The 25,128-nt window shown below is 41.8% G+C and overlaps 1 protein-coding gene across 2 annotated transcripts in view; it reads left to right on the top strand.

Annotated features, from left to right (window-relative positions):
• The first annotated feature begins 1,198 nt into the window (after positions 1-1,198).
• The window catches only part of C9H1orf21 (chromosome 9 C1orf21 homolog), a 254,983-nt gene continuing 231,053 nt past the window's right edge, over positions 1,199-25,128 (top strand). Inside the window, exon 1 of one of the 2 annotated variants that reach the window (XM_030818756.1) lies at positions 1,199-1,874. The gene's annotated coding sequence lies outside the window, so the exon portion shown is untranslated. Of the gene's footprint in view, positions 1,875-2,433; positions 2,814-25,128 lie in introns of those variants that run through there. The other variant, XM_003264455.3, reaches the window with a different exon arrangement.

The following is a 25,128-nucleotide window of genomic DNA, read 5'->3' as shown; positions in this document are numbered from 1 at the left end:
ATGTTTGTTGATTGAATGATGATGAAATAAATGAGGGGAAAATAGACAAACTTGAAGCCCTTATTGAATGCTTCTCTCTAGATGGTGGAATTATGATTTTCATTTTTTGTACTTAGCTTTTTTCAAATGTTGAAAATTTCCACAATGAACCTGTATTATCTCGAGTAATCTAAACCTAGTTTTAAAAGTTCATAGTATAGATGTTCTTTCATCTACACACGTATGAAGTGCTTCTTCTGTGGCCTTCGGTTATTTCTAAGGTTATTAAGCCAAGCAAACCCCATAGCCTTGCCCTCAAGAAATCTACAGCACCAAGCACTGTCTGAGCCCTGAAGGGGTACACAGGTCAACATCACAGAGCTCTGTCTATTCAGGGTGGTCTATGTAGATGAGGGAAGGAAAAAGGAGGGGGAAGAACAAAACTTGTTGTCCTCAAAGATCCTTTTATATGGATGTACACACACACACACACACACACACACACCCCTCAGTTACGTATTTATTTCATTTTACCACAGGCAAAAGTTTCAAGCAGGGCATAAAATCCCAAGGGAAGAGTGGACTACATTTGAATAAATCCATCAGCTGTGTCCATTCTCCTCCCTAACTTTTCAGAAGGAACGGAAAGAGAATAAAATTCTACCAAATTTGAGTTTAAAATAATCAAGTTTGAAACAATAGCTTCTATTTATTGAGTTCTCACCCATGTGTCAGGCACTATGCAAAGTGTTTCACATGCATTGCCACCTCGTTTTATTTTCTTTTTACTTTCACAACAAGCTTACGAGGTAGGAACGATCATTAACAATCCCTTTATGAGGAAAGAAAGAAGAAATGAAACAAGTCACCAATGGTGAAAGGGATGGGGCTGGCTGCCCCTGATTGAAATCTCAATTTTTCTACCCTCCCTTCTTAACTGCTCCTTTCCAAGAGGCTAGACTACAAAAAATTGGGGCTCCAAGGAGAAGCATGAACCAGAATATGGATATTTTGTAAAAATAGAATATAAGTTAAGGTTCCTGAACAATGTGATGTTAGGCAGGGTGCGGTGGAATTGGCCTGTAGTCCTAGCTACTTGGGAGGCTGAGTTGGAGAAGATCCCTTGAGGAGGATCTCTTGGGTTCAGGAGTTCGAGTCCAGCCTTGGCAGGAGACCTCATCCCTGAAAACAATAAAAATTAAAACAACAACAGTGGGATACTAGCCTTTTAATTTGAAAACAAAAAAGGTGGAAAAAGGGAAAACCAGTTTTCAAAAAAGGCCAATTTCCTAGACATTAGTGGTTGATTACTAACTCATTTCATTAAACTAAATTATGAATTTGCTTTTCTCGTCAGTGTCACCGCTCTGATGCGTCCTTTTCCATTTTCCATCTTCATCCTGGCCGAATGTGGAAAATGATCTGGTTTGTGCATAATCCGCGAGGCCCAGGGAGGATCTTTTGCCCCTATTGTTTTCTTGGGTGTTCTCACTCTGGGGGCCTGACATTCCTCGCGTGTCTAAGGCAATGAGGGAGCAGTGAAGCGCGGGGAAGCCGCACAAAAGACATCCAAAGGCTATCAATGGAAAAAGATCAATTAGGTGCACACAAGAAACACCCAATATGCCAGGGAAGAGAAAAATACCCTTTTCCAGAGGGTGGGAAATTGATTGAGCTTCTATGAGGGTCCACAAAGAACTGGACGTATGCAGTGGTGGGTGGCGATCTCTCTGGACCACTCCGGACGCGCCCAGCAGACGCAGCCTACGCCTTTAGGTCCCATGAGGCTGAGGAGGGTGGGGAGAGGGGCGCAGCACGATCTCGTGTCTTTCCTCCCGGTGCCGCCTCTACCGAATCGCGGATGCTTCATTAATCTTGCAGGCGCCGCAGCTCGGGTCAGTATGGAGGCGGATCGGTGGCAGGGCCTGGGCCTCTGGGCTGCGCCCGCCCGTTCAGCCTGGCCCGGGAGGGGAGCGGCCGCGCGGTGGGCCAAGGACGCCCGGCCTTCCCTCCGTCTGCTTCCAGCAGACACAGCCCCGAAGCTGGGCTCAGGGGCTGACGAGAATCTCCCCCAAAGCCGGGGCCACCCGGCTGCCCCTCCAGCAGCCTCGCCGCTCCCACGCCACCGCCCGAGAGACAGGCCCGGGAGGCCGGACGGGACGCAGTCTTCCCGCCGGGGTCTTCCCTCCGGCTGGCCGGCCGCTGCAGAGGACGCGCGCGCACACACGTACACACACACGCACACCGCACACACACACACACACCTGCCCCCACACACACGCACACTCCCGCCTCCTTCCCGCCCCGCAGTCCTAGCAGCCCCCAGCCCGCTCCCCAGCGCGCTGCGTCCGGGCGGCCTCCGCAGGCCCCGCCCCGGGGAGGAGAGCCAGGCGCGCGCGGGAGCCGGGCGCGGGGAGGGGCCGGCGGTGGGGGAGTGTCTGCTGCCCCCGCCCCTCGAGTGAGTGACTGAGCGAGGAGCTCCCCTCCCTCGCTCGCTCCTCGCAAGCTCCCGCTCGCTCCCTGCCCACTCCCAGGGGGACGTTCCGTGCCGCGGCCGCCGCGGCCGCTGCTTCTTTCACACTTTAGTTGGGAGCTGGGCGCCGCGCTCAGTTACTGGAGAGCTGGCCGCGCGCCGCCGCCTCCCGCACGCTTGCACGCGGGCCCGGCTTCGGGGTTTTGGGTTCTTACTCCAAGCGGCGGGGAGGAGGGGGAGCCCCGGACACACTGTGGGGAGAAGGAGGAAGAAGAGGAGGAGGGAGGAAGAAAAAAGACGAGGAGAACAGGGGCGGGGGGCGGGAGGCTTGCCACCTTCAGCCCCCCCGCGAACGCCCAAGGTAAGCGTGAGCCATTGCCTGCTCTGGGGCGGGGGGAGCTGGCGGTGCAGCCCGCCCCGGCTCGGCTACCCGGGCATCCCCGGGTGGGCAGGGAGGGAGGCCTGCGGGGTGTCTGCCGCACGGAAGGGATGGGAGCCGCGGTCGTGGCTCTGCCTGCGCGGGGCCCGGGCCGGGGCTGCTGCTGGTGCGGGGCTGGCGGGGCTGCTGCCAGGAACGGAAGCTGGGATGGGGGAGCCGCGAGGGGCGTCTGCCGGCCTGGGCGGAGGGGCTGGGATGTGATCGGGGCTGCTGACTTCTTTCGTCACATCGAGGCCTGGGTGGCTGGTGTTAGACATCCCTCCCTTCCCACCCGCACTCTGCCGCCCTCAGCCTTCCTGCTCTCCTCTAGCTTTGCGTGTAGCCAGTGTACTTTGCAAACCAGAGCTTGAAAGGAAAAACACAATTTAGGATCCTTTGCTAAGTATCCAAGTCCCTTCTCCCGCTCCGACTGATTGATGTGTTTGTGTGGGTGGTTTGACCCCCGGGATTTCTGAAGTTTTGACCTTTTGGGGGTGGCTCGGTGCATCTGTTTGCCCACCTCGGTGTATTTATTATTCGTGCCCATGCGAGGCAGCCAGAGGGTGCTTGGTTATTGTACACGAAACAGATTTCACTCTCCTCTGCAGGCAGTTCGCGAAGTGACGCCGCCGCGGCTGCCTTTGGTCTGCTGGTTATTATGTCCTTTCCCTATCATCCACCCTGCTCCCTCCCTCTAGGGAGGGTTAGTTTTTGTTTTTGTTTTTGTTTTTTCCTTTCCACTTACAGTTTGTGTGAGAGAAGTGCTGGGCTTAAGGGCTCTCAGCACTCGTTCATTTCTCTTCTAAAGCTCTGAATGGCTCAGGCATGTCGGTAAAATTTGGGGTGGTCTTTGCTCCAAGAGTTGCATGGCCAAAGATAAAAATATGCACACATAAACACTCATTAATTCTGAGAGACGGCAAGCAGTTTGAGAGAGAAATAATTTGTTTCCAATAGGAAGTCGGTGACCTATGGGATCTCTTCCATTGCCTGTGGGTTAGGAAAATTGTTTTAAAATAGATAGTGCTTGTGTTGTCTGTGGCTGGAAGACAGCCATAGTTCAGTTACTGAAGCAACTCTGAAAGTGATACACCCTGGGCACCCAGAACCTCAGTAAAGACACACGTAGTCTGACTCAGATGTTAGGAAGGGGACTGACACACCATAGATTCCATGGAGTATTTTTTTCTTTTTTTTTTTTTTAAGGAGACTGTCCAGGCCGTTTGGGGAAATGACAAGTTCATTACACAGACAGATGTAATGAACACCTCCCTATTCAAGGGGATGGGTTCAGCTTCTGCCTAGTAGGAATAACCTTTTGATTTGATAGAATTGGGATGTACCAGGATAGAAACAAACATAGGCGGAGTGGGCCTGAGCTACTTCAGCACTGTTGTGGGGAGAAGGTGATGTTTCTGAAGGGTCTTTTAAGTTCAAGATGCTGAATTTGGAGTTTTCTCCCCTTTTTCATATTGTCTAGAGCTGGATTGTAGGATCAATAGAACATGTTCCATGTTGGCTGTTTGGAAATGCAATTGTCAGGCATGGAAATTAATTTGGATTGGATCACCTATTTTTGTTTTGCTACTTACAAAGTAGGAAGTACCAGTGATAGGACAACTGAGTGTATTTATAGGTGTTAAACCAATGCTGGGACGGGTACTTCACAGATCACAAATGCAGCATTGAAATAGAATGTCACTCAATGTTTACTGCTGTGCAAACCTGCTTCAGAGAACAGTCCTGGAGGCTTCTAAAAAGGGCAACAAAGACCAGTGTGCTCAGCTCTTGGGTGGGTGGGTGCCTGAGGAGGGGCGGGGTGCTTCTGTTGTCTAGCTTTGTCACAACTGGGCATGTTTCCAAAGAAAAATGGCCTTGGGTGGTAGAGACGTCTCACATCCTCCAGTGTTAAAAGTTCATCCTAGAAGGACCTTAAAGTTCCAGCTTTCCTTCTCAGGGTTGACTTAATTTAACTCCGACTTTAGAAAACTGATAATTTTGTTTTCTTGGCTAGACATTTATCCCTCCACCCCATCTCACTTTATCGTTCAACATGGGTTTCTGGGAATTAACAGACCACTGTCTGAAGGGGTTTGAGCTTCTCGAAGAATCACAGGGCATCATTCAAGAGCTTTGGTACTATTTGCTATGACTCATTCAAAAATCCTACTTAGGAGGAAGGTGGTTTCCTCTATTATAATTTCCAAGTGAATCATGTCCCAGCGCTATGTTGCCTTTGTGACCAGGCAAGCTTTGAGTTTTACATTCTGAGTGGCTTGCTCCAGGCTCTAAGCAGCCCCCTTCTGTAAGATGTGTTTTTTTTTGTTTTTGTTTTTTGTTTGTTTGTTTTTGTCTAAAGGAGACACCAAAGGCTGGGAGAGGGAATGTCATGTCACCTTCCAATAGGGCAGGAGAGGCAGGTGACATATTTACAGAAGAGTCCTAAGGTGATAAATGTGACTTCTTCATTTGAATTTATCAATACAACTTACAGCCGTATAATGAGGCATCTTGTGTAGCTCACATGTTTAAGTACAGAGGTCTTGGGGTTCTGTATCCTTTGAAGTTTCCTTCCAGCTCCACTTTGAGGGTGGCCCTAACTAAAGGGTAATAGCACAGTAATTCCAGAGGGAGATTGTAGAAGGAAACTGCCAGTTAACAGAGAAATTGGTGAAACCTCACTGTCTTATGATGCTTTGTTTTCCTCCAGCTTCTTAGAACCAAATATAAAGGGAGGAGGGAGCAATGCTTTGCTTGTATTTTCTCTCCTGATGTTTAGCTTGTATCTCAGAGTGTGGTCTCTGCTTATTTCAGGTGATTTAAACTGTTTCATTCCGCACCTCCTCATGGGTAGAATGGAATCCAAACTCATCAGAGAGTTGTTAGGAAAGGGTATGTACACATGGGTAAGCTTCAGACTCCAGCAAGTGCTCTGAGCAGCACAGTGCTGATTATCAATCAGAAGTGAGGGTATGGCAGGTCTGATCTTACAATGCAAGTTTACATGAAAATAATTTGTATGTGAAAGTTGATTTGCCTCCAGTTTTTTAGGAACATATTGACTATGTAAATCTACTTATACATCTAGTCAATCGGAATTCACTCAGAGATATTGGGTCGATCAGTCTTCATGAAAATATACATCTCCTAAAAATACTATTTTGGAAATGGATATAGTGAAGCCTCCTTCCCAAGGTGAGGGAAGGGTTACATGATATATAATACAGGTTGGAGGACCCTACACAGTGTACATGCTGGGTACTCAGATGCCCTTTTTTTTTTTCCAGCTTTACTGTGTAAAGATACTTTTATTAATAGGCTTTTAGCAAACAAATACATCTTTGGCCGCTTCATGATCCTTCTTTGAGCTTCAATTTTAAAAGTCCCATAGCATGGAGTAAATAAAAATTGTGCTTAATTGGGTTCTACATAAAACACAAAAAGCAGATTGCAATAGACCAGTATAAAGTACTGCTTAGAAAACTGAAAAAACAGGGATAGGGCTTGTGTACAAGAAGAATTGCGACAGTGAAACTATATTTTAAAAAATGGTGACAGTTTTGACTTCCAGAGATCATAATTCAAGAGCTTATCTGAAGTGGCATGTAAATTACATACATACATATTTTTTAAAGCAGGCAATTATTTAGCTTGACTGTCTCAGTTCTGAAGTTTAATTTTACAAGTTATAGTTGCAACAAGAAACAACATGACATGCTGTGGTTATGCAATTATGACAAGAGTGGTTGGATGTAAACTGGGCTAGGATAAACATAGAAATGAGCACACAACAGTGTCTCCAGTCACCAGGTATTAAGAAGTTTCTTTTCTTTTTTATTAACTATGTTACTAGAAAATGTATTTCCCAGGTTGCAGCCCAATCACCTAAAATAATGATTGCTTTCTCTTACATTTGTGAAAGGAGATGCAGCTTCACCAATCTAAAATGGAAACTGAGACGACTAATTGGCCAAGCTACAGGAAGGCTAGGCCCTTTTGCTCATCTCAGCAACCCCCATAGCAGCTAGCACACTACTTTGCACTTGGAAGTCACTCAATGAGTGATTGAATGGAATGGAATTTACCTAATTAGTTGAGATCTGCAATGTGTCAAAATTTCCTTGGAGAAATACATTAGATGTGGACTTAAGTTTTAATAAATGCGTATGGTAGTTTATTAAGAGCCCCATATTATGCCTCAGGTAGGATTTTTAAATGTTGAGACATATTTGACAGGAAACATACCAAGCATGATGTCCTCTCAAATTACTGAAATTTCTTTCTTTCTTTTTTTTTTTTTCCGAGACGGAGTCTTGCTCTGTCATCCAAGCTAGAGTGCAGTGGTGCAATCTCACTGCAATCTCCACCTCCTGGGTCCAAGCAATTCTCATGCCTCAGCCTCCTGAGTAGTTGGGATTACAGGCAGGTGCCACCATGGCCGGCTAATTTTTGTATTTTTAGTAGAGACAGGGTTTTGCCATGTTGGCCAGGATGGTCTCCATCTCTTGACCTCAAGTGATCTGCCCACCATGGCGTCCCAAAGTGCTGGGATTACAGGCATGAGCCACCATGCCTGGCCCCTAAATTACAAGAATTTCTAGTTAGGGGCATCTTGATTTGGAGTAGATATAATTTCTGTATTTGACAGGCGTTCCTTCCCTTATGATTGTAGCTGTGGTCTTCATCTTATTTGCCTCAGAGATTCGGTGAATAACAGTGCCTAATATTTATAGTGTGCCTTATGGTTTTCAAAGTCCTTTCATGTACCCTGTCTCATTTGACATTTAGCTGCAGCTGTAGCAGTCAGGGTTTTCCATGCTGGGATCTTTACCACAATGTGCCTGGATCAAGGAGTGCTGGAGAGGTCCGGGGAAAGCTCAGGAAGCCCTCCACCTCTTGATTTATTAGATTCACTGCTGCTCCCTCTAAGATAACCTGAGTAAAGCAGGAGCTAAACAGTGTGTACACATGGACGTTTAGAGTGGACTAATAGACACTGGAAACTCCAGAAGATGGGAGGATGGGCAGGCGGCGAGGGATGAGAAATTACCCATTGGGCACAATGTACACTATTTGGGTAATGGGTACACTAAAAGCCCAGACTTCACCACTACACAATATATCCATGTCACAGAACTGCACTCCTATCATCTAAATCTAAATTTTAAAAAAATAATAAGTGAAGTAAAGGAAAGTTGAGACCTGTTAGTGCACTGAGCCTACCCAGGCTCCCAGCATCCAGTGGCTTTCCCCCTACACCTGTTCTGTCTCTTGGGCTGGCTGTGGCCTCTTAGTCCACCTTTGACAAGTATCCCTTTCATCTATCGCTTCCTTTCTGAAGATTTTTCATGTTTTTCTGGCCCATAGATTTCTATCCATAGACACTCCGTTTTTTTTTTGGTTTTTCTTGAGACAGGGTTTCATTCTGTCACCCAGGCTGGAGTACAGTGGCACAATCTTGGCTCACTGCAACCTCTGCCTCCCTGGCTCAAGTCATCCTCCCACATCAGACTCTTGAGTAACTGGAGCCACAGGTTCACACCACACACCTGGATAGTTTTTGTGTTTTTTTCTAGAGACGAGGTCTTGCCATGTTGCCCAGGCTGGTCTGGAACTCCTGAGCTCAAGCGATCCCCCCCACTTCAGCCTCCCCAAGACCACCGCAGCATCAGCCACTGTGTCAGCCTCCCTCTGCTTCCTATCCCACACCTTACTTTTGCCTGCAAGACTTTAGTGTCCGAATGTGTCTGAATGGGCTTTTCCAGTACAGTATTTTAACCATATCTCCAGATCCACTGTCTATCTGGCTCCTCCCACCTATCTGCCTGACAGTAGACGTCTTCCTTCCAGCCCAGTGACTCCCTTCTTCCCTCAGGGCCCCTGTCCTACTTTGCCCCACACCTCCTCCCTTCTTCCTTCCACCCACTTCTCTCCATCAAGCCTTTAGATCTTCCAGCACATACCTGCCTCTGCCTGTTTCTCAGGCACCCGCCATCTCAACACATGTGTTTATAGTATTCATGAGTTGACATCCACATACTTTATACCTTGTAGAAAAGCAGAATTAGAGCACTCACAAGTTTAGGGATCTTTCTGCCTTTGTTTTCATTTTTGATTCTTGTATGTTATATTGTTGACTTTGTAAGGCTCTTAAGCCATTTAATAATAGCTGAGTACTTTGCTTCTTCACTTCACTTAGCTATTACATTCTTCATTGGATAAGATAAAGGAAATATCTTGATGATTATTGTTGTTCTAAAAGATTTGGACAACAAATCTGGAAAGCATTCCAGAGATTTTCATAATAGCACCATAGAAAGACTTTATTACACACCAAATTTGACTTGCTAATCACAAAAGTAGAATGGTTTATTTAACTTCATCTTCATTACCTTTTTTTCTCCTTTGGTTAAGTAAATGTTGGTTAAATAAGTATTCCTGCAACTTGAACTAATTTTTTTTCCAATTTGTTATAATTTTACTGCTCTCCATGAAAATTTTATAAATTCATGGGACACATTTATGCCAAGCAAATATTCTTTAGCTAACACCTAATGTTGTTGGTTTCCTCTATAAGTTTGTAGCCTGTATCAGGCCTATCAGTAGGGTCAGTGGGGAAAAAAGTAAACTGAGCACTGCTACTGGAAAAATATATCCTATTGACTCACTACATATGAATTTGGATTGGTCTTTTTAGAAAACTACTTCAAAAGTGGATCCAACATTAGTTATGCAATATCCTGAGTGCTTTAGGGCTTTTGGAAAAAGGTACTTTAAAGCAGAACAGGGAGATGATGGTTTTTAAGTAATAATTCCTTTTCTTGGATGGATCTGTATTTTATTTGAGTGTCATGGATACTGCAGCAGTTTCAGTTCATTGTTAAACCACATGTTAGAATATATTTTACTTCGCATGGTGACTTATGGTTTTTCCCACCTGAACTGGGTGGGGAAAGGCGATTGAGAAGTTGAATTGTTTTCACTGAAGTGTGGGAACCTTTTTCATACCCATCATCATGGATGTAAGTGCTAAGGGATGTACTCTCAACAAACCATGACATGCGTGCGTATCGTAGCCACTCCTAAAAGCTTCTTCCTGAATTCCACAGTTGACAAGTAGGTCTAGTAGAGCCCCTGTATTAGCACTATGTCTTTTTACATGAGACAGTTGAAAGGCTGGGTGTGAAGTAAGGAGATGCTGCAGGCTGCCAGGCTGTGATTTGCAGGAAACTTCAAAGACACAGATAGTCAGGGTGACTTCAGCAGTTCTATCTCAAAGTTCTGCCAAAAGCAGTTTTTCTAAGATAATTTTGTTAACAGTTCTTGCAATTAATAGGTTATAAGGAATAAGTAACATATATCTCATTACATGTTTCAGGTCGATAATATTTTGATGAAGGAAGTGAGAATCCAGGAACATCTCTTGAGTTTCTTAGTAGTTGCTGAAAATTCAGATATTCTGGTTTGTGCCAGGAATCCATGACAGTCTAGATGCGACTCCCAAAACAAATTTTATGCCTCCCTTCCATGGCCTCCCCACCACCCACCCCTGCCTCACCCTGGGATATCCTTCTTCCCCTCTACTGTGTCTCTTGGTCTCTTGAGATCCAAGATATTTCTCAAATCTCACTTCAAATCCCACCTCCTCGAAGGAGCCCTTTTTCTGCTATAAGAGTGGTTTCTCCCTTACCTTCCATGAACTGCTGTAATACTTATTTTAGGCTTAGTTTACTTTATTATTGATTTTGATTTTTATTATATATTTTTGTCTCCAGCCAAATGTAAACCCTTCTATTGTGCCCACTGGGCCTTAAAAGTAGATTGGTCTAAATAAGTAGTTATTGATTGATTGACAGCTTATCATTGATCCTGAGGCTTACAATTTCTGTCTATGAACACCTTGCTCCCATTTGAAGCCTTCTTTAATATAATGAGGAAGTATAGTCTGGAATGAGAAAAGATAATATACATTTTTAAATTCCTTTGTTGGCCAGGGTTAAGGCACCTAATCTTTGTTATTCACTCAGATAATTTATTGAACAAACATTGACTTTTGTTAATGATGTTTGGTGTCATTTCTGGTGCCTGGGACTGGAGAGATGCTGGAGATAGATAAAAAGGCCTGGCTCTGCCTTTGTGGAATTCTCAGACAAGCAGGAGAATTGACATACGAACATATGACATGCGGTGAATAGACAAAGGTGCTTTGGGAGTTGAGATAAGAAAGCACCAAGCTCTGTTTAGTGGGAAGCAGACTGTGCATCCCAGTTTCCCTGGGGCAGTCCTGGCTTATTCCCACTGTCCAACATAGTTAATAATAGCATTCCCTTTACTCTCAAAAGGATCTCAGTTTGGACAATAAATGATGACTCCCCAACATCGAGAAGTCATAAAAGGCATCACAGAGAGGGATATATTTTGGACTGACACTTGAAAGCTACCAGGAGTCCTCCAGGACACTGCTTACATTGCCAAAAATACTGGGAACTAACTCTGGTTTGCTAACTTTCAATTTTTTTTATTTTACTATACACTCATAGACCAATTCTCTTACTGGCGTTTGGGGATAAAGGGGTTTGGGGGCAGATGGAAGATGAAGTAGGCCACTTCAAACAGAGGAAATGTAATGATGTGGAGCCATGTGGTTATGGATTGATGTTGCTGGACTTTCCACATGTGATAGAGAGCGATGGGAGATGAGGCTGATTAACTATGCAAATCCTTTTAGGTCATGCTTAGAGTTTGGACTTTTTGCCCACAATATAAGCAGTGAGGGTCACCGAAAGATTGTAAAGAGAGAAAAGACCTATTTTGTATGATGTTTGGTTTTCTATTGGGTATGGGTAAGAGACTGGAGGGGACAGAGATGAGTCAGAACAAGTGAACTGTAGTACTAACTAGGAGGGAGATACTGAGAACTGAAAATGGAGAAAGGGGACAGACAGAAGAAGGATTTAGGAAGCAGAACTGATAGGACTCAGTGAAAAATTGGGCAGGAGAGTGATAAAGGGGATAGAGTAAAGGATAACTGTAAAATTTCTGGTTGGATTATACTCTGAGCTGTGGAAGCTAATAGCCATTAGAGGGAAAGATAATTAACTCAGTTTGCAAGAGGTTGAGTTTCTGGTGTGTATGCTCTCTTAGATAGAGATATCTAACACGTAACTGAAATTCTGGTCTATAATTCAGAAGAGAGGGTTGGGATAGAATTATGAGTTTGCTGTCAGCTCAGTCATCATTTTCTCAGGGAATCATTCACTACATTTCCATGATGAGGTCCAATCCGTCTGTTCTGCACTCTTACCGCACCACCTACCTCCTCTCCTTGTCTGTATGCACTTTCCAATATTGTAATTGCTCATTCATTTTTGAGTTTATTTGATTAATGCTAATACTACCCCCCACCCCCCGCAACTGTAGGGGTTCATGAAGGCAAGACTGTATTTGTTTTTGATCCTTTTGTATCCAAAGAACACCTGCCACACACTAGGGGCCCAGCACATATTTGTTGAATGGATGAATAAATCAGTGATTGAAAGAGTTTTTATAAATGTGATAGTTGAAGCTGTTGTGGTTCAGCATCGGTTTGCACAGGGAAAGTATGTGGAAGAAAACTAAACAGTGAGTTCTAGGGAACCGCAGTGTTTCAGAGGTGTGATAGAAAAGGATGGTGAGGGAGACTCAAACCAGGCAAGTGTGGTGTCTGTCAAAGAGGGAGGATCAGGCAGTGGCACGTGGTCAGAATTGTTTCACGAAGAAGTAAAACAAATCTAAAGACATTTTCATAATGTCTGTTATTAAATAGATGTGGGAACATTTATTTGATGGGAAGATATCAACATGTTTTCTCACCGTTAAAAAACTGTATGGCTGGCCGGGCACGGTGGCTCACGCCTGTAATCCCAGCACTTTGGGAGGCCAAGGTGGGCGGATCACAAGGTCAGGAGGTTGAGATCATCCTGGCTAACACGGTGAAAACCCATCTCTACTAAAAACACAAAAAATTAGCCAGGTGTGGTGGTGGGCACCTGTAGTCCTAGCTACTTGGGAGGCTGAGGCAGGAGAATGGCGTGAACCCGGGAGGCGGAGCTTGCAGTGAGCCGAGATTGCACTATTGCACTCCAGCCTGGGCGACAGAGCGAGACTCCGTCTCAAAATAAACAAAAACAAAAACAAAAAACTGTATGGCTACCTAGCATTGTAATATTATGTATTAGCTTATGCTGCATGCAAAGTTTAATGTTTTATCACTTTGTTAGTTTTGTATGTTTGGAATCTGAGTTTAGCCTTGTATAACTTATGCCAGCACCCAATGTAGTAAAAATTTGGAGCCATGGTTTGGGAGGATGTTGAAAGTGCACAATGTTTAATCGTTGTGAATTTATAAGTGTGTGCATTAATTTGTAAGGGGATTAAAGATACATGGGCATTTACATCCTACCAGATGAATAGCCATCAACTGTAAGAACACTTTAAGTTACAACAAATGATGATTTGATTCCAGAAATGGAGGCTGAGAAGCAGTGTCATTAAAGGTTTGTAGTATATATAGGGAAGCTTATTGCAGAGTATGTTTGTTACTCATTCTTGGACTCCACTGAGAGAGTCAAGGAAAGGTAGGTGAGGCATCATAATGTAGCAGGAAGAATGTGGGCTATGGATTCAGCAGATTCTATCCTAGTTTCGCCACCTCCTAACTCCAGATTAGTGAGCTTGAATGACAACGGCAATAGTTGACAATAGTAATAATGAAATCTAACATGTACTGAGTGATGACTCTGTGCCTAGGTACTGTGCTGAGTACACTACATGCACTGTTTCTTTAATGCTTGCAGCAACTCTATGAGGAACCCACTACTGTTACCTCTTCTTTACAGACAGAGAATGATTAAGCCTCAGTGTGTTTAGGATCTTGATTAGGTCTTGTAGCTAATAGTGGTGGTGCTAAGACTGGAATCCAGGCTCTCCTCCTTTAAAGTCAGGCTTTTAATTGTCAACTCCCGGCCAGTTCTGTTTTCTCTGCCACCTTCCTCGTACACTCCTTTCTTCTCATTTACTGGTTCTTTATGAAGCAAATCAGACATTGTATTATCTGCTCTGTACATAATAGATTATAAAGTTCTTTGTCATTTAACCACACAGATATATTCTAAGAAATGTGTCTTTAGATGATTTCATCATTGTGCATACATCATAGAGTGTACTTACACAAACCTAGATGGTATAGCCTGCTGCACACCTAGGCTATAGGATATAGCCTATTGCTCCTAGGCTATAGACCTGTACAATACATCTCTGTACTGAATACTATGGGCAGTTGTAACAAAATGGTATTTGTGTATCCAAACGTCTAAATATAGAAAAGGTAAAATATGGTATAAAAGATAAAAAATGGTATACTTGTGTAGGACAGCTCCATTATATAATCTTTTGAGACCACAGTTTTATAGCCATTGACCATTGCTGACCAAAACATGGTTATGTGGCACATGGCTGTATGTATTTCTAAAAGATACAGACTCTTTTTCCTTTTAAAATAATCATAATATTATTATCATGTCTAATTTCTAACAGTAACTTCCTAATATCGAATATTTAGTCAGAAAGCAAATTTCCTTGATTGTCATCATTTTTTAAAATTATTACTTTTTTGCATTTTTGGGATCCAAACAATTTCCACACCTGAGAGATGCATTTGTCTTATTTACAGGCTTCCTTTCCCTATTTTTATCTCTTTTCCTTCTCTGGAAGTTTATTTGTTGAGGAAACAGGGATTTGTCTATAGGATTCCCTGTATCCTGACTGCATTGTCTTTGTTGCTGTTTTTTATTATATTTCTCTGTTTCCTCCTGTATTTCCTGTAAACTAGTAGTTTGAGCTAGACTAGAAGCTTATCAGAAATTTCTGGCAAGAGCACATCATAGGAAGTGTTATGTACTTTTTTTTTTTTTTTTTTTTTTTTGAGACAAGGTCTGACCCCATTGGCCAGGCTGGAGTGTAATAGTGTGATCTCTGCTCACTGCAGTCTCTGCCTCCTGGGCTCAAGCCATCCTCCGATCTCAGCCTCTCGAGTAGCTGGAGCTATAGGTGTGCCACCACAGCCAGCTAATTTTTTGTAGAGAGGGGTTTTTGCCATGTTGCCCAGGCTGGTCTCGAATTCATGAGCTCAAGCAATCTGCCCACCTTTGGCTCCCAAAGTGCTAGGATTACAGGAATGAGCCACCACTCCTGGCCGTGTTAGGTACTTCCTATTACATCACATCAGGAGGCACACATGCCTTCTCATTTCTTCTTTTGTGAAGTTAAGTCTAACAGTGGATTTAGGTGTTGTTAGTCTGATCACAGGCCCTGTAAAAAACATTGATGCTATTGTGATTATTATTTAGTAAGGGTTATAAAATCGTGATATTCTGTCATCCCTTCTGCATTTCCTAGCTGGAATTTTTCTCTCAAGAAACCTTAACAACTTCAACTATTTGTTACCCTGAAATATAGTTTGTGTAGAAAAATTGATGCTTGTTTTTCTTTCTTCTATTTAAACCAATATCAGAATAATGAGCTGATTTTCTAGTAGCCTCTAGAGGAAACCAACAAGAATTTTTTTTTCAGTATCATTATGAACTCGTGGATTTTAACACAATTTATGTGTTTTATCCCTTGCAGTTTATTTTGAAGCTCACATTATTTTTGTGTCCAGTGTGAGACTCTTTAAATTGGCTTCTGAATCTTTTTGATGAGACTACAGTAGTTTTTGATAACATTTTTACTTTCTGGTTTAATAAGATATTTCAGATTTATTTTGTACTTTTTCTACCCCAGATCTTTTTAGTGGTAAACAGTATTTAGAGACCACAGTACAGTTGTTAGGGGTTCTCATTGCCTTTGAGCTGGTCATTGTTTCTAGGCCTTTTCAGTGGACAGAGTTCAGAAAAATATGTATGTGTACATATGTGTCTACTCAGATACATATGTGTGTGTGTGTTTGTATGTATGTGTATGTATTTTATATATATATATATGCGTGTTTACATATTGTTTCCTTATTTCTTCCCTCTTAGCAAAAAGGTCGCCTACTGTAGTTCTGCACCTTGCCTTTTGTACTTAACAGTATATTTCAGAGATCACTCTGTACCATAGATAGAAATTTCTCATTGCATTTTACAACTGCAGAAATTCTACTGTACAAATATACCATAATTATTCATTTGGATATATGGTTGCTTCTAATCTTTTGTTCTTACATTTTAGTGGGGAATGTTTTTTGTTGTTGTTATTGTTGTTGATAGGGGTTTATCCGTAAGTCAAACAAAGCCAGAAGTGAAACTTCATTTTATTAACTAGATTGACAGTGGAATGAACAGTGATGCAATAAACAGCTTTGTGAATATTTACATTCATATTCTTGCTAGTTTATCTTTAAAATAGATTCCTAGAAGTGGGATCACTGGGTCAAAGGATAAATACATTTGCAGTTTTGCTAGACATTACCAAATTCCTTTCTGTGGGTGTTATGTGCTACATTATTTTGCATTCCCACTAACAAAATATGAGACTGCCTCTTACCCTACAGTCTCACCAATAGAAAAACATTGTACAGCCTTTAGGTCTTAGCCATCTAAATGGTGAGAAATGATAGTCTAGTGTAATTTTAATTTGTATCTCTCTGATTCTGAACTAGCTTCAGCTCTTTTTCATGTGTCTATGGGTTTGCATTTCTTTTTCTTTATCTCTTTTTTGAGATGGAGTCTCACTGTCGCCCAGGCTGGAGTGCAGTGGCGCGATCTCTGCTCACTGCAGGCTCCGCCCCTGGGGTTCACGCCATTCTCCTGCCTCAGCCTCCTGAGTAGCTGGGACTACAGGCGCCCGCCACCTCGCCTGGCTAATTTTTTTGTATTTTTAGTAGAGACGGGCTTTCACTGTGTTAGCCAGGATGGTCTAGATCTTCTGACCTTGTGATCCGCCCGCTTCGGCCTCCCAAAGTGCTGGGATTACAGGCGTGAGCCACCACGCCCGGCCTGCATTTGTTTTTCTATGAACAGTTTCTTCATATTTTTTTTGCCCATTTTTATAGAGTTGTAGGTCTTTTTCCATTTTATTTTATTTTACTTATTTTTATTTTTTGAGATGGAGTTTCACTCTTGTTGCCCAGGCTGGAGTGCAGTGGCACCATCTCGGCTTACTGCAACCTCCATCTCCTGGGTTCAAGTGATTCTCCTGCCTCAGCCTCCCCAGTAGCTGGGATTATAGGCATGCACCACCATGCCCTGCTAATTTTTGTATTTTTCGTAGAGACGGGGTTTCGCCACGTTGGCCAGCCTGGTCTGGAACTCCTGACTTGGCAGATCAGGTGATCCGCCTGCCTCAGTCTCCCAAAGTACTGGGATTACAGGTGTGAGCCACGGCGCCCAGCCCCCTTTATTTTATATTAGGGATAACATCCCTAATATTTGGCAAATATTTTTCCCAGTTTATTATTTGTCATTTCTCTTTGATTATGGTGTTAAGCAAATTATTTTCTTTGGTGCAGTCAGTATTATCAGTGTTTCTTGATTGCCTCTTAGTTTTAAGTCATTGTCAGAAAAAATTTCCTTACATCCAGGTTATAGAGCAATACATGTGTAAATACAATACATGTGTAAATATTTAGTAGATACATTTATAGCAAAAAAAACTCCAGGTGAAATTAATTTTAATAATATATTTTGTTTAACCCAAAGTATCAAAAATATTATCATTTCAATAAGTAATCAGTATTTAAAAAATATTAGTGAGATGTTTTCATTCTTTTCTCATGCTAAGTTTTTAAGAACTAATGTGTTTTTTATATATTTAACGTATTTCAATTTGGTCACTAAATTTTCATCATAAATGCTTGATCTGTATTTAGGTTTCATAAAATTTACAGTTGAAAAAAGTAAATTCACATAACCAGGTTGTTCTAGTTGTACTTAAAAAGTTTTCCAATACCTAATTGAATATCCATTTTAAAATTTCAATTAATTAAAATTAAATAAAACTGAAAATTTAGTTCCTCGGTCACACTATATTTCAAGTTCTCAGTAGCCACATATGGATAATGGCTACCATTTTGGACAGTGCAGTTGCAGAGACAGTCATCCGTATTTTCTTTTAGTACTCGTGTGATTTTATTATGAACATTTATATGTATGAATTTATTTTGTTGTATGGTATGGAGAATGGATCTAATTTTTGCAACATGGCTATCTGGCATCACAAACCACTTATTAAAAAATCCATCTTTGGCCAGGCAGAAGGATCACTTGAGGCCAGGAATTTGACCAGCCAGGGCAATATAGTGAGACCTCATCTCTTCAGAAAAATGTTATAAACTTAGCTGGGCATAGTGTTGCATGCCTGAAGTCCCAGCTACTGGGGAGGCTGAGGTGGGAGGATGGCTTGAACCCAGGAATTCAAGGTTACAGTGATTGTGTCACTGCACTCCAGCCTGGGTGACAGAGCAAGACCCTGTCTCAAAAAAAAAAAAAAGTCCATCTTTTTCCCACTGATTTGAGATGTGCCCCTCTTACATAATTCATTTCTATACATAGTTGGCTGTATTTCTGCATTTTCTGTTTTCCTCTATTGGTCTGTCCCTTCATGTTCCAATACCCTACTGTTTTAATCACAGAGGTTGTACAGTATGTCTTCATATTAAAACCATGGCAAGACGCCATTTCGCGTCTACCAGATTGGCAAGTACCTGTCAATATTAAGTGTTTGGAAAAGGCATAGGGCAAAGGAAAGAAACCTGCATACCATGCTGGTGAGAGTATAAGTTGTTAGAATAATTTTGAACAGACTATACCTTGTAAAGTGTTCCCCTGCTTCCCTTATCTTTCACGGTAGCAGAATAAAGGAGTAGGGCAGGTAGCAAGGCTGGAGTGGGAGCAGTTTTGTCTAATAACTTCAGTTTGCCCTACCAATATTACCATTTTCTTTACCAGTTGGATTGTGAAAAAGGTTGGGAAACACTGCCTTAAAAGAACTCTTAACATGTACAAGAATGCACAAAGTAACACTTGATAATACTGAAACCCTGCAAACAGTGTATATGTCTATCAACAGTGTAGTGAATAAAGAAGCTGTGGTACGTTCATGTGAAACAATAGTAAGAGTAACCTACAACTGTGTATGCCAACAAGGATGAATTCAAAAGCATAAAGATGAGTGGAAAAGCAAGATAGAAGACTAATACAATATGATTCTATTTATGTAAAGTTCAAAAATGGCTAAAGTAACATATTGTTTAAGGATAGACTCATAAATGGGAAGACTGCTAAGAAAAGCAGGGGAAGATTAACAAAATGCAGAAAGATAATTAATTACTTCTGAGGTGAAGGATATGTTGTGCTTGGGCAGGGTTATACATGAGACTTCAAAGGTGCTTGTGATGTTCTGTAGGTACATACATAGTTGTTCATTTGCTTTTATACGTTAAATTGTACATGTATTATGTGATTATTTCATAACAAAAGAGAAACAAAACAACAAAAACAAAAATCTAGACACAGGAATAGGCTAACCGAAACTCAAATAATTAAATTTATGCTTGAGAAAAACTTCTTTCTCAAGTGGAACACTTGGCTTTTAATTTTTTATTTAGTGGCAATAACTTTTTGATTGGTTGTATTAAAGATTGCAGATAGAAATTTCCTTTTAGTGTCTGGGTCAAGCAGTAAGAAATCTGTTATTGTGTATTATACACACATGAATGACAATTACATCACCAGGTAACAACAATTAAAGGTAGAGTCATGGGTATTTTAACACTAAGCAGTTTTTTGGTACCATTTATGCAAAATATCATCACAGCCAATTTTAAACTTTATTCAGCATGAGATTTTTGAAGGAACATAATAAATAGGAAATGTTTATTAAGGATATGTTATATGCCAGATATAGCACCTACATTAACTCATTTAATTGGATAATAGCCCATGAACAATTAGATATGGTCTACATTTTATAGATGAATAAACTGATACTCAGAGAGGTTAAGTAGTTTGTCCAAAGTCACACAGGAGGTACATGATGGGATTTTAATGCAGGTTTATCTGTCCCGAAAGCCTGTGTTTTCAGCTTTCTGTTCCAGAGTATCTTGTTAAGAACTGCAGGTGCTAATCTCTACCTTTTCTCAGTGGAGTCCTTAGTCCATTTTGTGCTGCTATGACAGAACAACTGAGACTGGGTAATTTATAAGGAACAAAAATTTATTTCTCAACGTTCTGGGGGCTGGGAAGTCCAAGGTCAAGGTGCTGGCAGGTTTGGTGTCTCATGAGGGCCCAGTCTTGGCTTCCAAGATGGCTCCTTGAATGCTGCATCCTCCAGCGGGGAGGAACGGGAAAGCAGAAGAGACGAGAGAAAGTGAGAAAGAGGGCCGGACTTGCCCTTCTTTTCTGGCACCAATTCTACCCACGAGAGTAGAGCCTTAATGGTGTAATCACCTCTTTAAACTCTCGCCTCTTAATACAGTTACAATAGCAATTCAATTTCAACATAAGTTTTAGAAGGGACAGACATTCAAACCATAGCAAGGCCCATCCCAGAAGGTATTTCTACTCTTAAAGTCCAGAGAAGGAAATCCTTGAATAGATTGCGGCAGTTCTTCACAATAGCTAAGTGAATGTTAACATCAATTTTAAGCTTGCTTTTCTTTAGTGCCATTAAACAGTCACTCTCTACCCCCTCGTGATGTGTCCTTTCATAGATTTGCTGGCCCTAAAGAATTTGATTGACTGGGCAGAAAGAGATCTGCTTGGATTTCTATTTGTTTGTTTTCTGATCTGAAGCCTTTCTCAGTTTTCCATCCTCAAGATTACCCTGGACATTAAAACCTTTCTTGGCTAAGCCCGTGCAAAACCCTTGCATCCCATTTCTCCTTCTTGCATTAAAATTATATGTGTCTATTTCTCCAGCCCGTCAAAATTTTAAAACCTTTTTTCTTAATTCTTCAGAGATTACCTTATGTTATACAAATTGTGATATCAGCAAATGAAACGTTCTCTGGTCTTTTATCTGAATCATTATTTGGCATGTTTTTATTAGACCCAGCGCTAATAATTCTTGTTTTTTTTCTTTTTGAGACAGGGTCTTGCTCTGTTTTCCATGCTGGAGTACAGTGGCACGATCACAGCTCATTGCAGCCTCAATCTCCCTGTCTCTATCAATCCTCCCACTGTAGCCTCCTGAGTAGCTTGGACTTCAGGCGTGTGCCACCATGCCTGGCAAATTTTTGTATTTTTTGGAGAGACAGGGTTTCACTATGTTACCCAGGCTGGTCTTGAACTCCCAGTCCCAAGCCATCTACCTGCCTCGGCCTCCAAAGTGCTGGGCTTACAGGTGTGAGCCACCACACCTGGCCCTAAAAATTCCTATTATGCTTTAAAGTTACATCATGTTTATCTTTGCAGTTCCCCCATTCTTGCTACCCCTACTTTCCACTGATATTTTCGCAGAGAATGCAGCTGATGAAGGGGACAGGGTGGGAGGGAGCATTCAAATGAGCATTTGGTTGCTAGGGAACCTAGTTTACTCAGTAATTGTGACTTCCCAAAGTTGTTTAGAAATTACAGCAGAGCTGTTTGGAATCTCTGTCTATTCCTCTTTAGATTGGTGCTCCTCCAGCTTTGGAGCTGACTGAAGCTCCTAAAGTTATTCAGCCTCTTTCCCTGGGGGCTGTTAGACTTGCTGTTTCCAGGGACTGAAGTGACAAAAAAATTATTCTAATCAAAATGAGGTCAGTGTAAGAGTGAAGTTGGTGAATCCCTATCTTATCTTCTGATCTGTAGGGATATGTGTGCCTCTCCAAGCCCCAGCAGGAGAGTTTTTATAGTGATACTAAAACCCTCTTTATATCTTCCTTCTGTTTTCATTATATTTGAGTGTCTACCAAGTTTCCTTTCGGTTTAAATGTCAAGAAAAATACTTTCTGTTAGTATTATCTCAAATGAGAATTTTATGATCGTCTGTGTGAAGATAAAATCTCTTACATGTGTTTTGATTTTTCACTTTTTTGGGGATAATTACATCTCAAATTAACCAAGTTAAAAATGAACTCAATAGAATAAAATAAACTCCTGTGATTAGCAAGGAAGTAAAATGAGTATATCTAAAAATGAAATGCACGTAAAATTCATCTTGGTTTTCTACTACTATGTTAAATTATATAACAATGCTGGGGCTCTTCTTTGGATCTTAAATGTTGTCAATCACAAAGGTGGGATTAGACAGAGGGTGAGGGAGTAATACTCTTTTAAGAGAAGGAAAAAAAACATTGATATTAATGATCAAGTGTTGTTCTTTGGAAAATAAAATTTGTATTAGAGTTTGTGGTAGGCTATTTATTAAGTGGCATAGAGGATCATAACTGGGAGGGGAAGGAATTAAGCTGGGTTAACACTGCTGCTCTTCTCTATGCAGCCTGAAGACAACCTTGTAATTTACAGAAGTGCATTCAGAACATCTTTTCCTGATTGCTCCTTTAAAGGGCTATTCAGGAAGGACTGGAGCCTTACTATGTCTGTTACATTGTGCTTTAATGGGCCAGCTGCATGTGTATCTAAGGGTAAGGGAAATTTATGGAGGCCATGGTCCAAATTTGAATGGGTCTGTCACAGTGTGTTTTTTCCTCCTTTCCACACTGCCTCCTACTCTGATTTTTCTTTTTATTTTTTGAGACAGGGTCTTGCCCTGTCACCCAAGCTGGAGTATAGTGGCATGATCATGGCTCACAGCAGCCTCAACTTCTAGGCTCAAGTGATCCTCTTGCCTCGGCCTACCAAAATGATGGGATTACAGGTGTGAGACACCATGCTAGGCCCTGATTTTTTTCTCTTTGTTTTTCTAGAGACCGAGTCTTGCTGTTTCATCCAAACTGGAATACAGTGGTTCAATCATAGTAGCTTACTGCAGCCTCAGGCTCCTGGGCTCAAGTGATCTTCCCACCTCGCTTTAGCCTCTCCAGCAGCTGGGACTATGGGTGCACATCACTAGGCTTGGCTAATTAAAAAAAAAATTTTAGAGACAGGGTCTCGCTATGTTGCCCAGGCTGGTCTTGAACTCCTGGCCTCAAGCGATCTTCCCACTTTAGCATTCCAAGTTGCTGGGACTACAGGCATGAGCCACCACACCCCATACCTCCCCCAACCCCAGTGTTTCTGTGGAATTGAGTCTTTAATGTGGAACTAACTGTGGCTAAAACATTTTACATGTCTAAAATGGGAACAAATGAAATAGGTACCTAAATGGTATTTACCATAATTGAATGAATATGCAGCTACATTTGTCTGGTAACATGTAATGTGAAAAACTCAGAAAATCTCTCAGGTAAGATTTTCTTTTTAAGCTAAGTGAAACTTTCCCCACGGGTCACATCCTGAGTTCTGCCGCATCCACTTAGTGCAGCGTGTGCATCTGTTAAACAAATGAGTGCTCATGAGTCTAGAAATCCACAAACACCGTTTCCCTCCAAAGCAAGGAAAATACATCACCTTGGATTATTTTGGTAGCTACAATAAATCTCTTACCGACTTGCCTTTGAAGCATCATGACTTTTGTGGGGGAGTGGTGGGGGAAGAGGAGATAGAAGCATTTGAGGAAATGTACTAGGTCTCTAGCAAATTATTCATGGCTGTTTGGATGTCAGATGAACAATATATTTGAATACTATTTATCCTTTTAATACTATTTATCCTTTTACAAAATGAAGTGTAAAGAACCCTAAAATAAAAAGTTATATATCTTGGTTGCGCTGATAGTCATGATAAACAGGAAACAGTTTGAAAAGGTCCCATGGTCTGGTTTCTGCACAGCAAGGCCATATAAACTTTATTGCAGATGGGCTAATGGATGTCAGGTGAGAAAGGAAGCCCTAACCTTCCATATCAGGGTTTTAGAAACCATCAGGTGGGCCACAGACAGTCTGAGTTCTCATTTTCACTTTTTATTAACCTGGCCTCTATTTTTGTTACCTAAGATGATCAACATAAGACAGAGCAGCTAGAGAATTAATAACTCAATAATACTGAGATTAGGCAGCTAAGAATGAGACAAGTGTCCTAAATAGAAATTGCAGCAATTCAGTATTTCCTCGCTGAGTAGGTAGATGACTCAATACACTTGGTAAAACATTAAAATTGCTCTATTAAAACTGGAATGTGTGTGTTAATATTGTTACATCACAGTGGGGAATGGTTTATTTTTGTTGAGGGTGGTTTATTTGCAAATCAAACATAAAGCCTGAATGGAAACATTACTTTTCATTAAATAGACGGCCAGCTGAATGAACAGAGAAGGTGAGTGAATTTATTCTGCTGCAGCAGCCCAGGGCTTGGAGGGTTTGTGCTTGCAGGAAAATTCTGCCCCCAGAGAGACTTTCATATCCCATCCCATCAGTGAGAAATCACTGTTCTACTGGGCTTTTCATTGCTTTGATTTTTTTTCCATTATTTTGAATCCAGATCAACAAAGGTTATTATTTGGGTCATTTGTTAGGGCCTGGAGCTTTGTTTGCTAAATTGAGCTATAAGTTAAACTGTTTACCATCAAGGAGGGATTTTTATCTGTGTTGAGTCTTTGTGAGGAGTGAGGAATCTCTGATAAGCTGCTAACTAGATAGAAAGTGAAGGCAATTTCCCTGAAGGCTTTACCACCCCTTGGGGCCAGTCCGACCTTTGAAGAGGCAGTTGTGAGGCCGGTCAGGTTTCACTGCCTTTTCTCCGGCATCCCAATCTGATGAAGTCTCATGCATAATAAAAATGGCCCATTAGGGTCCTTTTATTTAATTCTCACAATGCTTCCCCCAGAACATTTTAGAACAAAGTCTGTGCCTTAATCACATGGCCGTTCTCACAGTGACCTAATGGGTTTGGATGTCAGCATTGGTCCTAGAAGAAACTACTGAGTTATTTCAGCTGAGAAGGTGAAATATGGGTAGTTTCCAACACTTCCATTTCCTATTCAGCACTTTTTTGTTCATTCTTTCTCAGTTTTCAAAGAAAGCTTCCTTTGGCATATTTTCTAGTACTGGGACGACCTGGGCCAGCAGTTGCCTAGACTAGGATGGGATCTTACTGTAGTTTCTTCTTGGTCTAGATGAGTCACAGCTGAGAGGCCCAGAAAATCTGCTGTTTATATTTGTCAGTGAGCAGGTCCTTCTTATGTTGGCATTGACTTTAATATTTGCTTTTTGTAGAAAGAAATAACCTTACAAAATTGGGGAGGAAATGAAATGAGGTAC

Source organism: Nomascus leucogenys, chromosome 9 (genome assembly GCF_006542625.1).
Source record: "Nomascus leucogenys isolate Asia chromosome 9, Asia_NLE_v1, whole genome shotgun sequence".
NCBI classification, from domain to species: domain Eukaryota; kingdom Metazoa; phylum Chordata; class Mammalia; order Primates; family Hylobatidae; genus Nomascus; species Nomascus leucogenys.
The sequence above is the reverse complement of the archived record's forward strand: the minus strand, read 5'-3'. Positions and strand labels throughout refer to the sequence as shown.